A 21,254-nucleotide genomic window follows, 5' to 3' on the forward strand; every position below is an offset into this window, starting at 1 on the left:
TTAAATCAGCTGAACGTTGGATAGATCTGGTTAGTAACGTGTTATGATTGTGATTCATAACATATTTTAACACAATAAGGCACTACTAACTAGTATTTATTGATACATTTTAGGATTTTGTATAAATTGTAATAGTATTCCACGTAGTTATTTTACAGTAGTTATTTATTGATTAAAGTTGAAATACGTTTAAATTGTTTTAATCCATATAGGTAAACGACAGTCTTTTGAGATGTAATTTTGTAGGCATTGTATCATAAATAGAAACATGTCTTGTAATAATTACGCTATGAAACTGGCAGAAATTTCTGAATCATAAATTCTTTTTAAGAAACTCAATGGTAAACTTATAAAGAGGTATAATAATTGTATGATGCCTGTAAAATCAGTCATTCAAACATTTTTTTTATATTTGAAACTTTCGGATGTCATCACATTTACGGATTATTAAGTAATTTGTGTCTAAATAATATAATTTTGTTTATTTGTTTTTTTAAACGTTTCATTTATTAAATATTTAATGAACTAAGCGACTTTTTTATTGTAAATTTGAAATTTTGTTTCATATTTAAAATATGGAAAATTTTTTAATGTTCGATTGGCCTAATGCTTTACATCCAATGTACTTTTTACCGAAAATATGTATAAAAGCGTGGTTTTTATGTCATTAACATATTATTTACTCGTTTCTTGTTTTACAATTCCTCTAATCTGTAAAAAATTAACGTTTTCCATTTTAAATATAATACGAATTACGTTTGATTTCACACTTACCAAAATACGAATACTTTTGTAATATGTAGGAATGGGTTAAATTGAACAACATAGTGGGATAAAAAAATACGTTACAGCCTATAGATATGGCTTAAAGACCTAATTATTACAAATTTTTACAATGATTTCAAGTAGAAAAAGTATTCAAGTTTGAAGAATGAATTGGTTTTTTTTTTGACGTAAGTTTTAGCTCTTTTCAATACTTACGCTCGTATATTTGTATACGAGCTGAAATATAAATAAATTTTCATTATATATATAAATTAATTTCAATAAACATTGAATCACACAAAGTACTTGCTCCGCCGGGACTCGAACCCGGATCTCTCTCTTGTCAGATGAATGTGCTACCATTACACCTCAGAGACTTTACTTTAAACGATTCCGTTATTTTTATTTGGCCGTATCTGTCACGTTTAAATAGCCAAACTAGCATATGATCGGAAGAACAAATACCTGTTTAAATACTATATTCTCCAATAATATGAACAAATTTACCTACTACTAAAACTTGGATCGGTAACATAGAAAAGTTGAAGTATGAATAATCCGTAAGAAATAAGCTAGCTTTGACAAAGTGTAATATTTATTATAGATTAGTCACATTTAAATATTTTTTTTGAAATGAACTACAAAGCTTCTGGTGTTCTTCAATGTTGTATTTTTTCTCTTCCTGCTGAAGTTTCGTCCTCAGATAGTTCCCTGAGTCTATACACTGACATGGCAGATTTACAAAAGATCTAAGACGTCGAATTTCGAATCTGAGTTAGAGATCCATATTCTACCTCTGACCGAGGCACTTGTTTTCTGCACGATCGACATTGTACTTTATGGACACTCTCTGTTTCATAAGACCCTCTGTTTGTTTGACCTTTAATGGTTTTCACCTTATCCGTCTTCGCGAAATGTGGTATGTAAAATATTTCAATCCTAGGTGCTCCCAATAAATTTCTTTACAACCTGTTCATTTGGTGTTCTCAGCCTCTGAAAAAGACTTCATTAATTCACCTAAAGTTTGGATAGATCTTAGTAATGTGTTATGATCTTGACATATTATTTATTTAAACAAAATAAGGCACTACTAATAACTTTTTACTGAAATATTACTTTTAGATATTTGGCTTTTTTATATTTTTATTATTTTAACATTATTCCGCGTAGTTATTTTATCATAGTTATTTATTAAATTAAGTGTAAATATGTCTAAATTGTGTTAATCCCTGTAGGTAAACGACGGTATTTAGAGATGTAAATTGTTTATGTTTTATTAAATTAAAATGTGTGTTATTTATGAAAGTTGTAGTATTTATCTAGTTTAAATTTTAGGTAACTGTTAAGGTATGTATTGGTGCACTAAACAGAAAAACTTTAAATGTCAGGGTGGTTGGATAAATAGCGACACGGTGTGTATGTCCCCACGCCACTAGCGGAGTCCTTGAGTACTCGGTCATCCTGAGGGCGGTTTGGATCCGTAGGAGACCCACTTGACTCATCGTGAGCGCTGCTGACGACAGACGATTGATGATAATGTGTAAGTGGGTTAGAAAATTAAATGACCAATGACAACTAATTTATTTCCAAGATTGAAATATACGCTAAAATAAGTACAATAGTTTTATGAATTAACTGGGTTCGGGAGCTTCATATAAGTATAATAGACTACAGTAACATTTGAGAAAATTAAATTCGTCCGTTGTCATCAGTTTTATGTCCGCCAACCCGTAAAGAATTGTTTCACAGTGGCCACGATTTAATTAGTTGAGTAACAATACAGTTCCTGCAAAGTTGTTTTCAAACGAGATTGTACAGTCTCGAGATTTAATTTCGTACATTACGTAGAGAAAACATGATAAATAACTTATGCGGGGAATACAAACCATTATTGCATATTAAAGACGTTTTTTAAGTGAAATATATGAACTGCTTAATATATATTCACCCAAATGCAACGCACTTTTGGATAAAGCCGGTTTATCTCCATTAACCTTGAGGTTGGGGTTTCAAGGTTACAATATCAACTATCAGTCTAATAATCAGTTAGACTGAAGAATTTCATTACTTCCTTATGGACATTTCTCGTTATTAAAACTGTTTGCAAAATAAAAAAAAATTTATGTATATAAATATTCGCGTAAACTATAATGTTCTTAAAATTTAGTTCACTTATTGCTCCTCTTCCTGAAACAATAAATGTTACGGTTGGATCATCGAGAATAGCAGCCGCTAGTTTGCTGGATGTTGGAAGACTGAGCATTTTCTATTTACTTTACTATTATATTTAACTTAATGACACTCTAATGTGTAACATTACAAAATAATCTAGTAAAAATTCATAAAATACTCGAATATTCATACCACTGAGTTTTGCATAAACATTTGGTTAACTAGTTCAGACGGAAACTGTTTCGTTCGGTCTTATCCGTACCACTAACGTTCAAAGTTCAATATAAACTACAGAGATCTCAGCAGCTATTGGACAAAGAAACAGGATACTTTCATAAATGTAAACTATTAAATGCTTGCTAACAACTTTATTGTGGTAACTTAAAAACTCTACTATCTCTTCTAGAATTCTCCATGTTATCGGTTTTTTATAAATACAAGTTATACAAGCTATTTATATTACTTAGTTATAAAAGTTTTAGCATCATATTGAATATGAATATTGAAAAAATACCATTAAGTATTGCAACGATAGTTATGTTAATTGAAAGGTCCGCACTAATCAATAATTGAAATATTAAACAAATAGTACACGTATTAAACCAAGTAAGTAACCAAGATTATATATTTTCGATACTGATATCTAAACTTATCTAATGAATACTTCAAAATCCCATATGATCCAATATCCTTTTTATCCTGAAAGTAAACATGAGCGAATCCACAATTAAAAGCCCATAAGCCGAGGGATGATTTCTAGCGTATAGTAAGACATGCTGAATTTATATAAATCCATAAAGGAATTTGTACTTATTAAACCAATTATCATCACTCAGCTAATTGTGGTGAAAGTCCAAATTAAATATATGAAACAAAACAATTTCGTGTTATTGCTTATTTCCTGTGTTTATTTATCCTGTTGGTATTGTTTATTTATCGTGTTTATTTCCTAGTTAGACCCATAAAGTGGCCATCTGGCAATAATAGTTATATCAACGTCAGGCATCTTGGTAAAGAGATAAAAATCTCACCAGAGATGATAGTGAGATTTTATCTCTAACTACATAAAGACTTATAAAAGTCTTTATGTAGTTAGCGACTCTGATTTAATATTGATTTACACGTCTAGTGGTTGGTTTTAAATGTGTAAAGCTAAGAATGCATTATCTGAGAAAAATATAATTATTTGGTTTTAGCCCTTTCATTTCGATTTCTTCAATACTAGCGAGGTAAAATATCTTTAGCTTTCTTAAGAAATATGTTTACTGGGTTCAAAAAGTTTCAGGTTATGTGCTTATATCATATGTAATTTGGGATTGTAATAGTTAATAGACGGTTTAGTTACCTACACCTGTCATGACAGTCCTTATGAGTAATTAAAATTATTAACATATATATATATATATATATATATATATATATATATATATATATATATATATATATATATATATATTAACTAGACAGTTGTTAAACAGTAGTTTTTTATGTAGTAAATCCAATAGATCATAAATTGTTGGCAGAGTGTTATGTTTTACTGGTGAGATTAACATATGTCGGAAATGCTTTGCTCCTCGTGTTGTTAGATCATCCTCATACACTAGTATAGAATATTCCAAGTAGAGTGCTGTATCAACTAGCGTTTCTTTTTATCTTGTTTATAATGTGCATTATATTTTGAATATACATTTAAATTCGTGTCTAATATATATAATAATATAATATGTATGATTTCGCTCGTGCCGCATGGACTGTTTTGGATTCAAAAACAAATTAACGTACACCGCAAATTTAGAAAATAGTTATTTTTGGTTAGGATTTTTAATATAAATCTCTTTCAAGCGGCAACCTTTCAGAAAATCAGCAGAAACACCCGGGTAGTAATACGAAATCTTGGGATAATTATTTAACTACAGAGAAATTTATAAGTAGATCTTGTGTATAAATACAACCTATTGCAGGTGTACTTGTGTTTTTACGTGAGAAAAATTAGCACATAACCTCAATAAACATTGAATCACAAAAAAGTACTTGCCCTTTATACGCTATATATATATATATATATAAAACTATATATATATAATATATATATATATATATATATATATATATATATATATATATATACACACGGTTTGTTTAAACAATGAATAATCCTTTAAACAACAAAATTTTTACAAGTTATAGGAATTAACTTATAAATATCCTAACATAGATTATTAGCCAGAATAGCACTCCATTCATTTTAATTATAGTTACCGTTTAAACTTAAAATATTATAGCTGTTATTTATAGACCTAATAGGAAATATATATTGTCCTGGAATAATGTACTATAATGCCTATAACATTTCCTGAACATTTTAAAATTGAATTCTTTTGTATCGTAATTGGTTTTAGATATATCGGTTGCGTGAAACCCTACACAAATCTCGATTATCAATAAAAAACTATAGAATTACTAAAACGAGCCCCGCCGCATTGCCTTGCCAACACATGCTTTAATGGGTTCACTGTTCCCACGTTTGGGGTTTATCGCGTAAACCGATGGGTAAGCACTCATCACTCATCCAATTACAGTGAGAGTGCACACCCATAGCAACTTGTGTACCGAACACGCATTCATCATTTATTCATTTAATTTAAGCAGCAACAAAATGACTTAACGTTATATTTCGCAAGTCGTCAACGAATGATTCCATTGCTTAAGGACACAACCTAGTTATTTTATCGAAAACATTGAAAATATTAAATAGTAAATTATTAGGTGGTGGGCTTTTTTTAGCTTAAAACACTTAAATTATACTAACTGACACTTAACCTTAAGTTAAATAATTTTTTCAACTAAGACAGATTATCTTTATGAAGGTGATGACTTTTATTTCTTATCTCTTTAGTTGGCTGTGGTAAAACTGTTATTTACTCGTCTCACTGGAAATTTCTTGTAAAATACATTAACAAATAATGAAATGTTAGACATTTTTCATTGTTATATTTTTAAAAAAATAGAAGGCTACGTTCCTGGGATTGGCATCTGTCCTCTTTACATCCCATTCACCAAAAAATATATTATCCGAAAAAATATAGTAAGGTGATATAACCCAATTCGTTTTCCTATTTTTTCAACTCCTATAAAATGTAAGGTAGCTTATAATTTTATTAGTTTCCTTTTTAGGAAACTTTCATGTACCGGTTTTTACGAAATAATGTGTTGTGTGCCTGTAAAATTCGTATTAGCTCTTGGATCCTTAATCATTATCACTGAGATCAGGGCAATATATACACAATTTTAATCAAAAGTAATTTAATTATAAATGAGCATTTGTCCAAATATATCAATGTATAAATTGATTTCAATTGCATTAGAAACAAGAGTAGAGCTGCAGCATACAATCATAGTACGTGGTATTTCTCATTACTGAGTAAAGTGCACTATCAAATCAATTGATTATAAATTTTACATGACATTGAGCACACAGGTTGACCAAAGTCAGCTGATTATTAATATCAAGTATACAGGGTGTCTAAAAAGTCCCGGGTCGGTTAAATATTTTTCAAAATATTTAAAATAGAGCTACCAAACCTTACAAAAAGTTACTGGATATAAAAATCTATTTTATCACATATTCATTGATCCGCTACTTCCTGAGGGGGGCGGCCCGCTAGGAGTCAGAAGAAAATCTTTAATGTAAGCATAGGTTGATATGCATATCAAATTAAAGGTCTTCATTAGTAGAGTACAGAGGCGCAAACCCGACCTCAAACGGATAACTGAGTAAAAAATGACAGCCGTTCAAAGATGGCTAGAGTTTGCAACTTAGGTTAATGTAACAAAATACACTGATGAGCTATTTGATTGTAAGTTTACTAAACGTTAAAAAAATGGACATGAGGTGTTTCTTGATGTGTTCGAGGGTCATTTGAATGACTGATTCAATTGTAAACAGTTTTGGGTTAGTACAGTTAAAATCAAATAGCTCATCAGTGTATTTTGTTACATTAACCTAAGTTGCAAACTCAAGCCATCTTTGAACGGCTGTCATTTTTGACTCGGTTATCCGTTTGAGGTCGGGTTTGCGGCTCTGTACTCTACTAATATAGACCTTTAATTTGATATGCATATCAACCTATGCTTACATTAAAGATTTTCTTCTGACTCCTAGCGGTCCGCCCCCCTGAGGAAGTAGCGGATCACTGAATATGTGATAAAATAGATTTTATGTCCAGTAACTTTGTGTAAGGTTTTGTAGCTCTATTTTAAATATTTTGAAAAATATTTAACCGACCCCGGGACTTTTTGGACCCAAACTCTTGCCATCTTTGAAAGGCTGCCATTTTTTACTCGGTTATCCGTTTGAGGTCGGGTTTGCGGCTCTGTACTCTACTAATAAAGACCTTTAATTTGATATGCATATCAACCTATGCTTACATTAAAGATTTTCTTCTGACTTCTAGCGGGCCGCACCCTCAGGAAGTAGCGGATCACTGAATATGTGATAAAATAGATTTTTATGTCCAGTAACTTTTTGTAAGGTTTGGTAGCTCTATTTTAAATATTTTGAAAAATATTTAACCGACCCGGGACTTTTTGGACACCCTGTATATTGATGTATGTATAGATTAAGTTTAGTAGTGCACAACATAAAACGTCAGAACATGATGTATCAAAAGATAATGACACGTGGAATTGTGACGCATGAATCATAACTCATGACTGTACCGCATAATAATCGTAATTTAATGAAAATGTAAATTTACTTGACTGGAAATGTGATGAAACAGTCGCATAACGCCTCATGTACAAAATGACACGTCAATAATTCCTCTCCCACTCAAATTGTTAGAGTATATCTACTTGAAGGTTTAATACCTTTCAACCGTAAACGTCAGTTTTGACAAACTTTTAAAAAATGAAAGATATAAAAATTATTTTAATTATTGATTAATTAACCATACTTAAATATGATAAGAGTAAAAATGGGAGGGTATAAAAAAGAATTTCGACGATTTTCCACCATTATTTTTGTCACAAGTCGTCGAATTTAAATACTTTGTTATGCATTACATTTGTTATGCCTGAAAAAGTGGGTAGTTTTCAATCCTCGAAACACGGTGTTATATACTTTGTAAAATACTTGTATAAGTATAGCAACTGTTATAACAAACATTAAAGAAAGGTAATTATTTCTTAAATTATATTTTACCTATTCAAGTGTAAAGGGCAAGTATGAAAAGCTTCTCAAGCTCTTTTGTACAAATATTCAACGTCTGTTCCCCTGATTTTCGTGTCGGAACATTGGGTTTGTTTAGGCTACGAACATTAATAGTATCTATTAAGACATACAGCAACGCTCTGGAGCAGTGGACTAGAAACTGCCAGCTAATTTGCATTGAATAACCACACGACCTGAATTTGTTTAAATCGATAGATCGTATGAAAGAAACCTACTACTACTAGGTATGTGTCTTGTAGCTACGTTACTTTTTATGGAGTTGAAACTGATGGGTATCAAGAGAATTGAGAACATAAACATAAAATGTTTGTAGCTCATCATAGGTATATAATCATCATAAAACTAAATAAAGATTTTGAACTTAGTATATGATGGTTGGTTTAAATATATCAAACTAGAAAACCATATCTAGACAAAAAGTTTAATTTCACAATTTTACACCATTTTGTACCCTCTTATTTCGAACTCCACCCAAACTAGCATGGCTCTCATTTAAGTGATTGCTCAGGAAAAATCGCTCTATCTAGTTAATGAAATCCTAATGAGAGAGGCTCTCGAATCCAAGACGCAACACCCTATTAGACAGTGTAGATCGCAAAATGTTGTTGCTATTATACCAATCTATGTTCGGCCAGATAGGTGTTTATAATCCCAACGCAAACAAAAATGGATTACCTTAATATTATATTGATCGTAACAATTGCACTTTGTATGACATATATCATAATTTACTCCAAAATCTTTGTACACTAATTTTTTTCCAAATTTCAACTTTTAACGTTGGTCATTCATTCAGGTCTTATTTATCCACCAATTTCAAATAACTTCCAACGTTGGAGACGAATTGAAAGTCGTAAACGCTGTATAGTGCATTTGACACCAGAAAGAGTTTCAAACGAGATTTTTATGCCTTGGGCGTTTGGGAACTTTTCATAGAATTGGACAATTTGTTGATATAATGAACATATGCCTGAGAAGACAGGTGCTCATAAACCACCGTTCTGTGTCCTCTAGTACGGTAGTTATCTCTGCCTCGAATCTCATACCCGTGTATGTTATGGCCCAGGGGCCAAACCAGGGATAGGGCGAACTCCACTCAAACTGTCATGACGCTGGATTAAGTGTTTGGTCAAGAGAAATGTATATCTCAAGTTCAAGAAAAACCAGATTGTGCTTATGCAATTGAAATAGATTCTCGAATCCAAGAGGCAACGCTCTATTTGACAGTGAGGGTAGCAACGGTTGTTGCTATTCTACCAACTGAGTTTAGGCCAGATACGTGTTTATTATCCCAACTGACTAAAGCTTTGATTGTTTTATTAAAAAAAAGTATGTTACTTAATGTAGCTAAATCAACTAAATTAAATATTTTATTATTCGTAACTCCTGCACATTGTAATCAAACATCAAAATTTATTCTAAAATTATTTAATGCAAAAAAACATGTTTACACTTACAAGTAAAACGGTAATTTTTGTTATGAAATATCTGCATACACTAAGAATAGTATCTTAATAGTAGATAAATGAAAGTAGGATATAGAAAAGACACAAAGACAATATATATTCGATAGGCATTGTCGAAGCCTGTCAGCTCAACCATGTGACATTGTAGTTATAGACTGAGCTATGTATACCCAATGTAGCCAGTTATATGACACATAATGTGGCGTGGTGGTAAAAAAACTACTAATAAAAACATGTTTACACCTACAAGCAAAACGGTAAATTTTGTTAAATCTCTGCATAAACTACAAAGAGTACAACGTGAAATTTAATTTCAATAAATAAATTGCATCTAGCACCAATTGAATTCTCATTACTGAATGTAATCTCTGACTTTACTAAATAGAAGAATCTATGACGCATCGCCACACCGACACTCTCCATCACAGTTTAATTCAACTTCATCCAACTAATTTATTATCATATAATGGCGTTAATAAAAGCTCTAGTGACATATGAATAGCCCTTAACCTGATTAAATAATTTAATTCATCAGCACTGTGGTACGGCAGGTCATGAACTTATATTACTATTGTAGTGGGATTTAAATATTCGTCTATCAATGGTAAGAGCTTTTAAAATCCCTTTGTTTATAACATTGTATATTATATGATTGAAATGCCTGTGGCAAGAGCAGTATGGGATGCTCATAAAGCGTGAATCTATGAACCGGATATCGCATGAGAAGTTATGCCTCAGCGAACATCTATACCAACATCCAGTTCCACCCCAACCCACCCATTATAGGAACTACGACGCGTTCTGCATAATATATAATATTTTGCAGCGTTCAATAAATCAAGAAAAACATCATAGTTTAATTTAAACATTACAATGTTAGCAAATTTAAAATTATTCCAAAGATTCAATGTTATTACTTAGAAAGGTTTAGTTGACATTTGTTTTCTCTAAAATAATCAATAAGCAAAGTTTGAGTTGTACTATGGACCTAGAAATTAAATCAGGTGGTTATTCCCATGGGCCGATTAGCATGGTCTGAGGTCACGTAAAATAGCATGATCACATAGCGTACTTGGTATACTGCGTCATACTATAACTGGAGTGGGTTGAAGATTTAAAAATGTAGTGACGTGCCTCTCTTCAAGCGAATACCCGGGAGCGTTCTCATTCATGTAGGCATGTTGTATCTCGTAACTCCCTTGCCCCCTTTAGATGTAAAAACGCAATATTGCAGTGGCTTGGACCCCTCCAGAGTGTAAGGTCGTGAGTGGTATCTCTCAACAGAGTGCGGCCATTATCCCAATTTTCCCCTTTGTATTCCCGTTAATTTGTAGAGCCAGTGACAAAAAATGATAGTGGCGTAAAAAATCGCCCATCCACCTATTGACAGCGATTCTACCCCCCTCCAAACCAACCAACAGGTACTTGCTATCAATGTACATGAAGGTACGTAGTTTGTCTTTTATCTCGTCTGCTGTGTGTAAAATATAACCTGTAGTGTTATGGTTGTAATTCGGCATATAAAACTCCCTCACATGTTGTCGATTGGAGGTTTGAAAGGATAGGCAAATGGCATTTGGGAAATTTCATACATTATATGAGGTGTCAGGTGAGAAGACAATAAAAAATACAACGTGTGGGAATAGTCTGCCACCTAACATAGATTTCAGTCCTAAAAATGTTGTGTAAACTTTTTTTAGTATATAATGATGGCAAATGTTCAAAATACTATTATCTTTTTAATCGTATCTATTGGATTGTTACTACTTATGAAAAGAAGAGATTAAAGTTCCTTAAAGCAGTGTTTTTCCTAGTAACGCAAAACGATGAAAAGTGTTCGAAACCTTTTTCCCTTTCTAGTTCACTCCTTCTCTACTTAGACAGTACGAAGATCAGGTTTCCAATAAACCGAAGAGCAAGGAAACTACACGAATTCGCGTCAAACTATTCTATGTAATTCAGCTACATTCCTACCTAGGCTCACAGTTTCAAATAGTTTCCTGTATAATCACACATTTATAAATATGTTATACTTTTTACAACGTCTACATACATCATACATAAAAACAAGTGTATTCATAATCGAATATTTTTTGTATGATCCTATAATTACATAAATGTTTTACATTTTATGTGTTTTTTTCCTTGTTTAATACATGTACTTAACGTATATAATCATGCAAAAATGTATGAAACTGTTTTCACCCCATGGTTACGGCACCTAAGTGTTTACAAGTAACCAATTAAAATGGTAAATAACGTTGATGCGCATCATTTAGTCACTTAAAATATCCGAGTATTTTTGCGGAAGCAGTTACAGCGTGGTGTTAGGCTGTAAATTCACAAAGGAATGTGCTTTACCTAACCTCAGTTATTAGGAACGAGCCTTTTTTCCGGTCCGTCTGTAAAAAAATACGAGTGTCCTTGTACATATTATACTTTACGTTACTTTAGTAACGTAATTTACTTGTATTTAAAAAATTTTCAAGTGAATAAACTATAATTGAATAAAGAGATAAAATATTTTGTAATCACAATCAGGGTTTCAGTTTAATTAAATATGGAACCCTAGTTTAAAACTAGTAGAAGCTCATCACTTGATGCAGTAGTTATTCATCGACAGATTATTCGCCCCTTTGATGAGATCAAACTCATTAGAGAATAAACCACGAAAACCGCTTATTTAGGTACAGTAATAATCAATGGAAAGTCAATTTATAGATACATTGGATGAGTTTATAATTATTCCTATAAAAGATTGAGATTAGCCCGATAGGAAGTGTTCATTAATACATTTTCTTGCCGTTACATCTTTTTGTGATTCAATTTATTGTTACTTTAAAAATGTACAGATATTATAACTAGTCTTATATTCCCAATAAATCATTTTCAGCGCTGCACGTCTAAACGTACAAGCGTCAATGTTTATTAGATCTAAATATATGATATGTTAATGTTGTTTGTCGTTTGGCAAAAACCTTCAATCGTGAACATGTACTACATTACAATAAAGTAACAAATTCATTCATAAATACGTTTTTTAATACTCGTAACAGTATTAGAGTACTTATGCCGAGAAACAGTAGCCAACACTACGATACAACATATTAATTTTTGGATTTCATTCACTACGTAATAAGATATAAGATCACTGTGGTTTATAAACTATACGACGTATTATGAAAGTGCAGGAAATATTGAAAGCTAGGTGGTCACACACTAATCCAACCTTGGTGTGATCATCCCGGTCCCCAGTGTGTATCTAAGCCCGGCCTGTCTCGTGGGCCCATTCCGTTACATTTGTCACAGAGGGACATTAGTTGCACAGAACCTCGGTATTGCACAGTTCACTATACAACCTTTGAAGTTCTATTGTATTATGCTCATATAGTACGTACAAAGATATTATGATTTAAATGTAAAAATTATAAAGGTATTTAAATTATACAACTATTACTTTTAAATAATATTAAGTTTAATAAACTTAATTTTACTCTGAAAATCTCATTTTGACTGACATATTCGAGTTATAACTAAGATCCACTTATATGATAGATACTTTGCAGTCTGTTCACTTTACTATGGTTGATTTATTGGTTTAAATATTCAAGTTTGCATGTTAACTGCAGATACTCACGTTGAAATTTAGCAGAAAGCTACTTCTGCAAATTATCATATTATTAGTGTACTTAATCGTTATGTTCCTTTTTTATTAGAGCAAAGATTTTAGTAAATTAAACTCTACTAAAGACATTAGAATATTTTATTACAATAAATTAATTTTAATATTATTTAATGTTCCGTTACTATGTGTCAGGGATTATAAATGAAAAAGTATATAAGTTTCTTTATGAGCTCGTTACAGTTCTTTTATGGAAATTGAGAAATAAAATTGTGGTTTCAATCTTAGCAAAAAAGTTACTTTTTTGTAAAAATGTTTTAAATAAACGTAACATACAGGTATAGGTATGTTTCAAACTTAAAACTGTTGCTGTATTATAAACGTATGTTTATTATTGAATCGGTTAGCTACATTGCTAGAACAATAAAAGTGTGGGCTCCTTTTTTTCAACATATCCCTAAGCAGGAATCTAAAGAAATATAAACTATTCCGTTTAAATAACTTATTTACATTTTAAATCTAGAGGATCTTTTATAAATATTTTATGTGTTCACGACATTACAAGCGTTTTTAGGTGCTGTTGTATCATTTTGTTCTAAGATAATTTGAATTTTCAGTACATTATACTCATTTAGTGTTAGCCCTTATTTCTTAAAATAGTTAATTTTTTTTTAAATTTGTTCATTCTCTCTAATTCCCGTAATTATAACCATGGTTTCTTACTTATTCATAATTTATTGGTTTTTGTGTTACAATTATTCTTTTTCCTTTATTCACCAGTGTAACACTATTCCACGTACAAAATGTATACCTATAGTATATCTCACAACGTAGCTATGGTAACAAGAGTTAATTCAGTGTCAATGCTGAGTTTAGCTCCATTAACTCAACCAACCGGAAGACGAAATTGAGCTAAACTCTATGTAATTCATTATTACAAAAAGTTAGCAAGTGAAATAATTTTGTATGTCGAAACAATAATGATCAATTGTAAAATTTGCTAGACTTTGCTGGAGTATACTCGAAGCCACTTGTGTTTGCTGGCCGGTCCAAAGTGCATACATTGACTAACCAAACATGTGCATTCAGTCGGCAGTGATCAAACAGCATAGGTTGGCAAAGTCAAGTGCGCTCGATATGAACAACTGAACTATAGGGCTACCTGGAATCAAACAGTTTTGTGTGCTTATGTGCATAGTTCACAATTATTTTAAAGTACATAAGCACAAATTTTTAGTAATGAAATATTAATGGGTCGGATAAACATTATCTGTGTATAAGTATGTAAATAAGCTGTGTAAAACAAAATACCACACTGAAACGATTCATTAAAATAGTGACTCAAAATTACTTATTATTAGGGATCGTACTATTCCCTCTTGAAATGGTGTCGTTCTCCGTCTGCCTGTCATCCTTCTGAGTGATGTACTATAGATTTGGTTTGATTCCTCTTAGTCCAAGGAAGAACAGTTTTGATTTTGAAGTCAAAAGGTTAATCTGTCTGCTGTCTGTCCGTTCGTCTGCCGTCGGTGCTATAACTCTTTATAAACGGTCAACAGTGAAAAAGTTCATCTTGATTAAAAAAATCTGTATTTTCACAATCAAAAATATTATCATGGGCAGTTTTTCCGTCTGTCTGTCTGAATGTGAGCTATCTCTATCCTTACGTTTAGAAGCGTCTTTCTGTAATATCTTGTACCGGTTTATAATATTACACACAATGTGACACTACTCTCTTTTCCATTATCATCATCGGAATTTCTTGGAAATTTATATTTTTGTAGCAAGATCTATTTAAAATTTTTTTGTACATTTCTAATAAGCTTGGAAAGAAATTGTGTTATTCCATATTTAGTTAGGCTAGCTCAGTTATTACCTATAAAAGCCATTTTTATAACCTTTTGGTATAACCTCTAAAACTATTATAGATATTATGTTTTTTTAGTTTCAATGTATATATAGATTCACATATCACATAAACTAAGTTTGTATTTTGGAATTCCCCAAAAGCACACCTACCATCCAAAGCTAGAACATTTTACAAAGTTGAATATAATTTCATTGGTTTCTGTGAGGATTTAGGGGAAAATTATTAAGGAAAACTGTTACAGTTAGTTTGTGTGACAGCTATACATACCGCAAGGGTGATCTGCCCCAACCTGTATAACCACTTACTAAAACGTAAGAAAAACAGACACATATAGCGTTAAAAAGTGATGAAGAGATCAGTTTTGTGTCTTTCAATATCTTTTAAATTATCTTAGAAATTGCAAAATAATGCCCGTATGAAATTAATAATAAAAATATATATATTTACATCCAATGAAGAGAGATATAATACACATTATTACAAACAAATATAGATGATCTTCTTTATACTATGGAGTTATTAGGAATAGTATTATAATAACGAATGTCCAATTAATTTGGATTATGTGAGCAATTATATATCCACTCCAATTACCTAACAACAATGTACGTATTATATAAACATTATGATAATTTAATACGTGAACATTCTAATGCCATTAAAAGGAAATATATTCTCGTATGTCATTATTTTGTGATATGAATAACTCTGTTTCACTGCAACACTAATATTTATGTAATTACTTAACTATGTTATGTGTAAATTATATAATACTTTGTGAACATACCACTTTGGACTTCTGTCTCCCCAAAACTAAAATTGAAATATGATACTTCAAAGGATTACCACTATACCGGTATAATAATTGGTTAAATATCATATATTATTTATGATTCAAATAGACAGTATACAATATTTTACAAAATCTCTCAAATTAGTTATAGTTATTTTAGCTCCCTAAAAATATATAACTATGATGTCAATGAAACGAGAGCTTTTCGTTTTTCAGTTCCATTATATAAAGAGAGGTTGCAACAGTATTATAGCATCATCAAAACCCAGTAGTAGCCTAGCAAGATTACCATTTAGGATAGCAACGAATTTTTCGAGCACACAAAAGGGTAATGGCAGTGTTTAAACATTAACTGTTGCAATGGAATTTTAACGCTAAAACTGTAAACAATGCAACTGATTGTCATAGACTATATATTTCAGGACGTGGGTTAAAGTGATCGGTATACCACCTAATATCACAAAAAAATGTTTAATTAAGTCAATAGTAAGAAACTCTATTGATATGATTTTTAGTCCAGCTAACCATTAAGACAAGTATCAGGTGTAACATGCCTCACAATATCTTCTTCTAAAAACCACACATGATCTGCAAAATTAGATAACAATTAATTCAAAATGAAAAAGAAGATTTTCTCATAATTACGAATATCCATAAATATTTTTTGGCTAATCAAGCCATGTCTCTTAGAAAAATTTATAGTGACAAATTGTATTTTACGTGAGTTAAAGGCTTGCTTTAAATTGTCTAATTTGAAATTTTTTTAAACTCTTAATATAACTAAAACAAAGTTAATAAACATAAAATATTTGATAAAGACAACTATTTTTTGCTGTTAACGGACTTTCTTAGAACGTGCACCTAAGAAACCTCGGATAAGACCTAAGGGATATCGCCATCACTTTACAGCATTCGTCAAAGATCTGATGATACCAGTTTCACGTCAGATTATGGAAATTCTTATCATCTACTGGCGAGATTAGGATGAGTACATTCTCTATAAACAAAACAGTTTCAATCATTGTATCTTAAATAATTCAAGCCTCGCTTAACTGTATAAAATGTGTATAATTTTATACAACGTATGAGACGTTTAAAAGATTCAAAAGTTAAAGATTGAATCTTGCTCGTATCGTTGTTTTGTTCCAGGTGTTGAAAATGTATGTAGATGGAAGTTAATGTCAAATTTATGTAAACTGTTCGTAATAGACCTACAATAAAATGTTTGTTACAAATATGACACTGATGAAAAAATAAAATCAGTTTAGAATGTTCATGTTCAACACGTTAAACATACCTTAGCAATTTCACTATTGTATAAGAAAACACAGAAAATAAAATAGAAGGTTTTGGTTTACATGAGAGAATGGGCATATACCTTGTTATTATTCTGTATAACAATATGTCAACATTTACTTATTTATTCTGTGATATCCTGATTCGAGTCTCCATGAATCTATTTCATGCATTCTCCGGTTTTTTTTATTGATAAGAATCCTTACTTACAAAAATTAAATTTTTACGTAGCTAAATATTAAAAAGCATACACACATTTACATACTACAAATAAAATATGATAAATAATTTTAAAGTTATTTTTATTATTTACTAGCTGACCCGGCGAACTTTGTCCCGCCTTAAAGGCAATATCACATGATCACATTTTGTACTTTTTAAATTAGGATAATTGTAAATAAAAAAATATAATTATTCAATAATTCTTTATTTGCCATTTATTGTAACACCTTGTGATAAACCATTTTTTGTTTTTTTATTAGGCGCGAAAAAAATAACGCGGAAGGTCTTCCGACCTGTGAAACATGCCACATATAATGGACCATGGGAAAAACATGGATGTTCGAGATTAAGACCACAAAACTTTTAACGATTGGCCTTGTGACTTATTTACAGTCATGGCGAATGCAAGACGGATCAGAAATTGAAGTCGTTTAAATTGAAATGGCATGTCGGTTGGGATCATCGGGGATACTCGGAATGACAACTTCCTCACCTTTGAATTTTCCTTTGAGTATTGTGGCGTAAATAAAATTGTTCATCAATTTACTTACCACCAAATGTGTTCCGTTGCACAGTTTTGGCTGGTTTAAGTTTTTAAGCATGATTACAACAACCAAACTTTAGTTGTAAATTATGCAGTGGTAAGCCAGGTACATTCCAAGGAGTTTAAAAATTCAATTGGATAGTTGGTGGCATCACCTTCATTTGCTACACAGTCAATAGATTTGATAGAATGCAGTGTACCAATGATCTCATTCTGAATTATGTAGTTTAAGTCATCTACATCTTTATTCTTAGCTACCAAAATTGCTCGCTCACTCAACCATTCATTATTTTTGAGGTTAGTAATGATGTTTGGGAATACTTTGTTAATGAGTTCGTCTTTCGATGAGACAAAGTTATAGAAATTCGGAGGAAATGAAATCAATCCGCTCGATTCGTCGACAGGTACTCGACGATTACCGATAGTCAGCAATTGCTCAGAGAAATCTTCAGCAGATGTATCGTTCAACAATGCAACTCTCATGTTTGTTGTCAGCTGAAGTTTCTTAACATAGATTCGATGATTTGAGGCAAGCGTTTATCTCGTCGGCAGCAGTCGATCTGGGAATTACTGGCAATGTTTGGCGGAAATCGCCAGGCAGTAAAATCATTGAGCCTCCAAAAACATCTCGAGTCATTACGTAGGTCTTGCAATGTTCGGTAGAGTGCTTCCAATGCACGTTTATGCGCGATTGTGCATTCGTCCCAGATGATGATCTTCGATTCTGATAAAACTTTGGCCATAGCGGAGTGCTATATTGCATGTTGGTTTTTCAATATATTCCAGATTTAACGGCAATTTTAATGCAGAATGTGTCGTACGACATCCTTTTAGTAATGTGGCTGCTATTCCAGAAGAAGCAACTGCAACCGCAGTGTTGGATCTTGCACGAACAGTGGCTAAAATTACTGACATGAGGAATGTCTTACCAGTTCCACCAGGGGCATCCAGGAAATAGAAACCACCATTTCCATCATCAGTTGCCTTCATTAATGTATCATAAACTTCCATTTGTTGGGGATTCATCAGGGGTACATTCGTTTGAACTTCTAAATCTAATTCCTGGTGATCATATTTACGTTTCCGTTCCAATTCTCGATTAAATGCGTCATTCATTTTCACAATTTGGCACTGGCATTCCTAACCTGACTAATAAAACTACCGCATATGAGATAGCACATGTCTTCAATCAAAAGCAAGGCCCTATTATGTATCTCCTAATTCATTTCAAGATTGGGATTTCTTGAATTGACACGAATTTGATGTAAAATATCTTCTGCCATATTATCCTTGTATTTGTGCCATAGGTTAGATGGGTTTGATGGAAAGCATGTCGAAATGATGATAGCAAATAATGTAATCTGACTTGGAGATGCAGAGATAATTGCTTTCAATTGTAAAAAATTAAAATTTGAATTGTATTATCTGGATAGTAAAGTCTATGTTTAACAGTGATTGCAGAAACAGTTGAAACAAAATTTGCTGTTTCTCTTAAGCTTCCTCTATGCTTTCAAACTATAAGTGTAAAGAAATGTAAAATAGTAATTAAATGATATAAACATATGTTTCTCTTGTCGCATTATACATGTTTACAAAGAACAGCTGATTAAATTTAAAAAGGCTCTTTCACTTAATAACATATGTTTGCTGCAATGCATTTCTTACGGGTATTTCTGTAACCTTTTAGAGACCAGTGGGGCGGAATCCTGAATCGGGAACGGGATAAAAAGTATCCTATGTTCTTATCCCAGTTCTTAGCTACCTCCCTACAAATTTTCAGCCAAATCGGATCAGCCGTTCTTGACTTATAAATAGTGTAACTAACACGACTTTCTTTTATATATATAGATATAGAAAACGTTTCAGAAAGCATTAATGGGGTTTGAATGCAATGCCACTTTCACAGAAACGTGAATAAAAAGTCACTTTATATTTTTAAAGATAGTTTTGATTTCTTCATAGATATTTTAGTACGAAAATTCGTATGTTATATGTAAAGTTTACTTACACAAAGTTTTATAAGATACCGAGATATTATAGCCAACAAATCTCTAGATGCAACATCCAAAGTAAACATTCCTATTTGAGATGATACTCACAGCTCTCTTGCACTACAAGGGAATAGTGTCCAACACCATTGGTTGCGTAACAGTCTTCGCTCAGTCTGTAAAATTTCATGTTCATAGATTCATGCGTTGTATATCACATGACATTTAATCATGTATACTTAGTTTAAGAATTTATTTATTGTGAATGTATCTCATTCTCATCACGGTTATAAATTATTTAAAACATGTTTTACGTTTAACGGACTCTATCATCAAAGTTTCTTTTATTGGCATTAAGCTTTATACGAAACTTCTACTGGTGAAGTCAACCACGAAATCTTGTGCAGATGGAATAGCAAAAATAAAGTTTTCACGCCTTGAATGATAGGCTTTTTTACCGATCAACCAATGACATCCCCTAATACAAGTGTTCTACTGAGTTACGCTTATGTAATTAGGTTTCCTGTAGAATATAAATAGTTTTTCCAGGTATAAATTATTAAAATGTAAACTAAAGGAACTTTTCTACTGTTTCTCTGTCTAAATATTATAAAAAGATTTAGCTAAAAAAAGCTGCTTAATGTACTAACGTCTTTATGACTGCATAAACTATTGTTTTCAAAATTAAAATTGTCTACGACAGTTAGTATGTTGCTGAGGTTGAACGTTTATGGTACCAAGTGGCTATTTTTATATCGCTAAAATTGTATTATAGAGGTAACATTTATTTTCAATCATCACTCAAAATATTTAAAGTGGTCGAAATGTATACACATTCGTAACACTTGTTATGAGAGATATTAATATAAAGGGTAAAGAAAATTACTCCAGATCATCAAATAGAAATGTATTTACATAGTGAATCACCGTCAGTAAATAGTTCCCTATTAACATGATAATGGCTATTAGCTGGAAGATAAATGCATTAAATGTAAAAATAACTTCAATAATGTGTAACCGTTTTTTATACTTTCACAGTGCTCAATACTGAATAATCTTTAGTAGTAAAATCAAATTTTGCGCCGTAAGACTACTGCCGCAGTCATTACTGTAAAATACACTGAATTATATTGTACACAGTACATATGTATTTATTGTAGTTTAGCTATAATATTTTTAGTTAAATATTATTTGTTTAATAAATTGAATACTATAATGTACATATTTTTAAAATTAAGTAAATACGTCGACAATATATTTTTTCCAAATAGAGGAAAAACATT

At 31.6% G+C, this 21,254-nt stretch overlaps 1 protein-coding gene across 1 annotated transcript in view; it reads left to right on the forward strand.

Annotated features, from left to right (window-relative positions):
* LOC124363452 (neuropilin and tolloid-like protein 2) overlaps positions 1-21,254 on the forward strand; it is a 1,362,382-nt gene that overhangs the window by 1,237,140 nt on the left and 103,988 nt on the right. The window lies entirely within an intron of this gene.

This window comes from Homalodisca vitripennis, chromosome 5, assembly GCF_021130785.1.
Source record: "Homalodisca vitripennis isolate AUS2020 chromosome 5, UT_GWSS_2.1, whole genome shotgun sequence".
NCBI lineage: Eukaryota > Metazoa > Arthropoda > Insecta > Hemiptera > Cicadellidae > Homalodisca > Homalodisca vitripennis.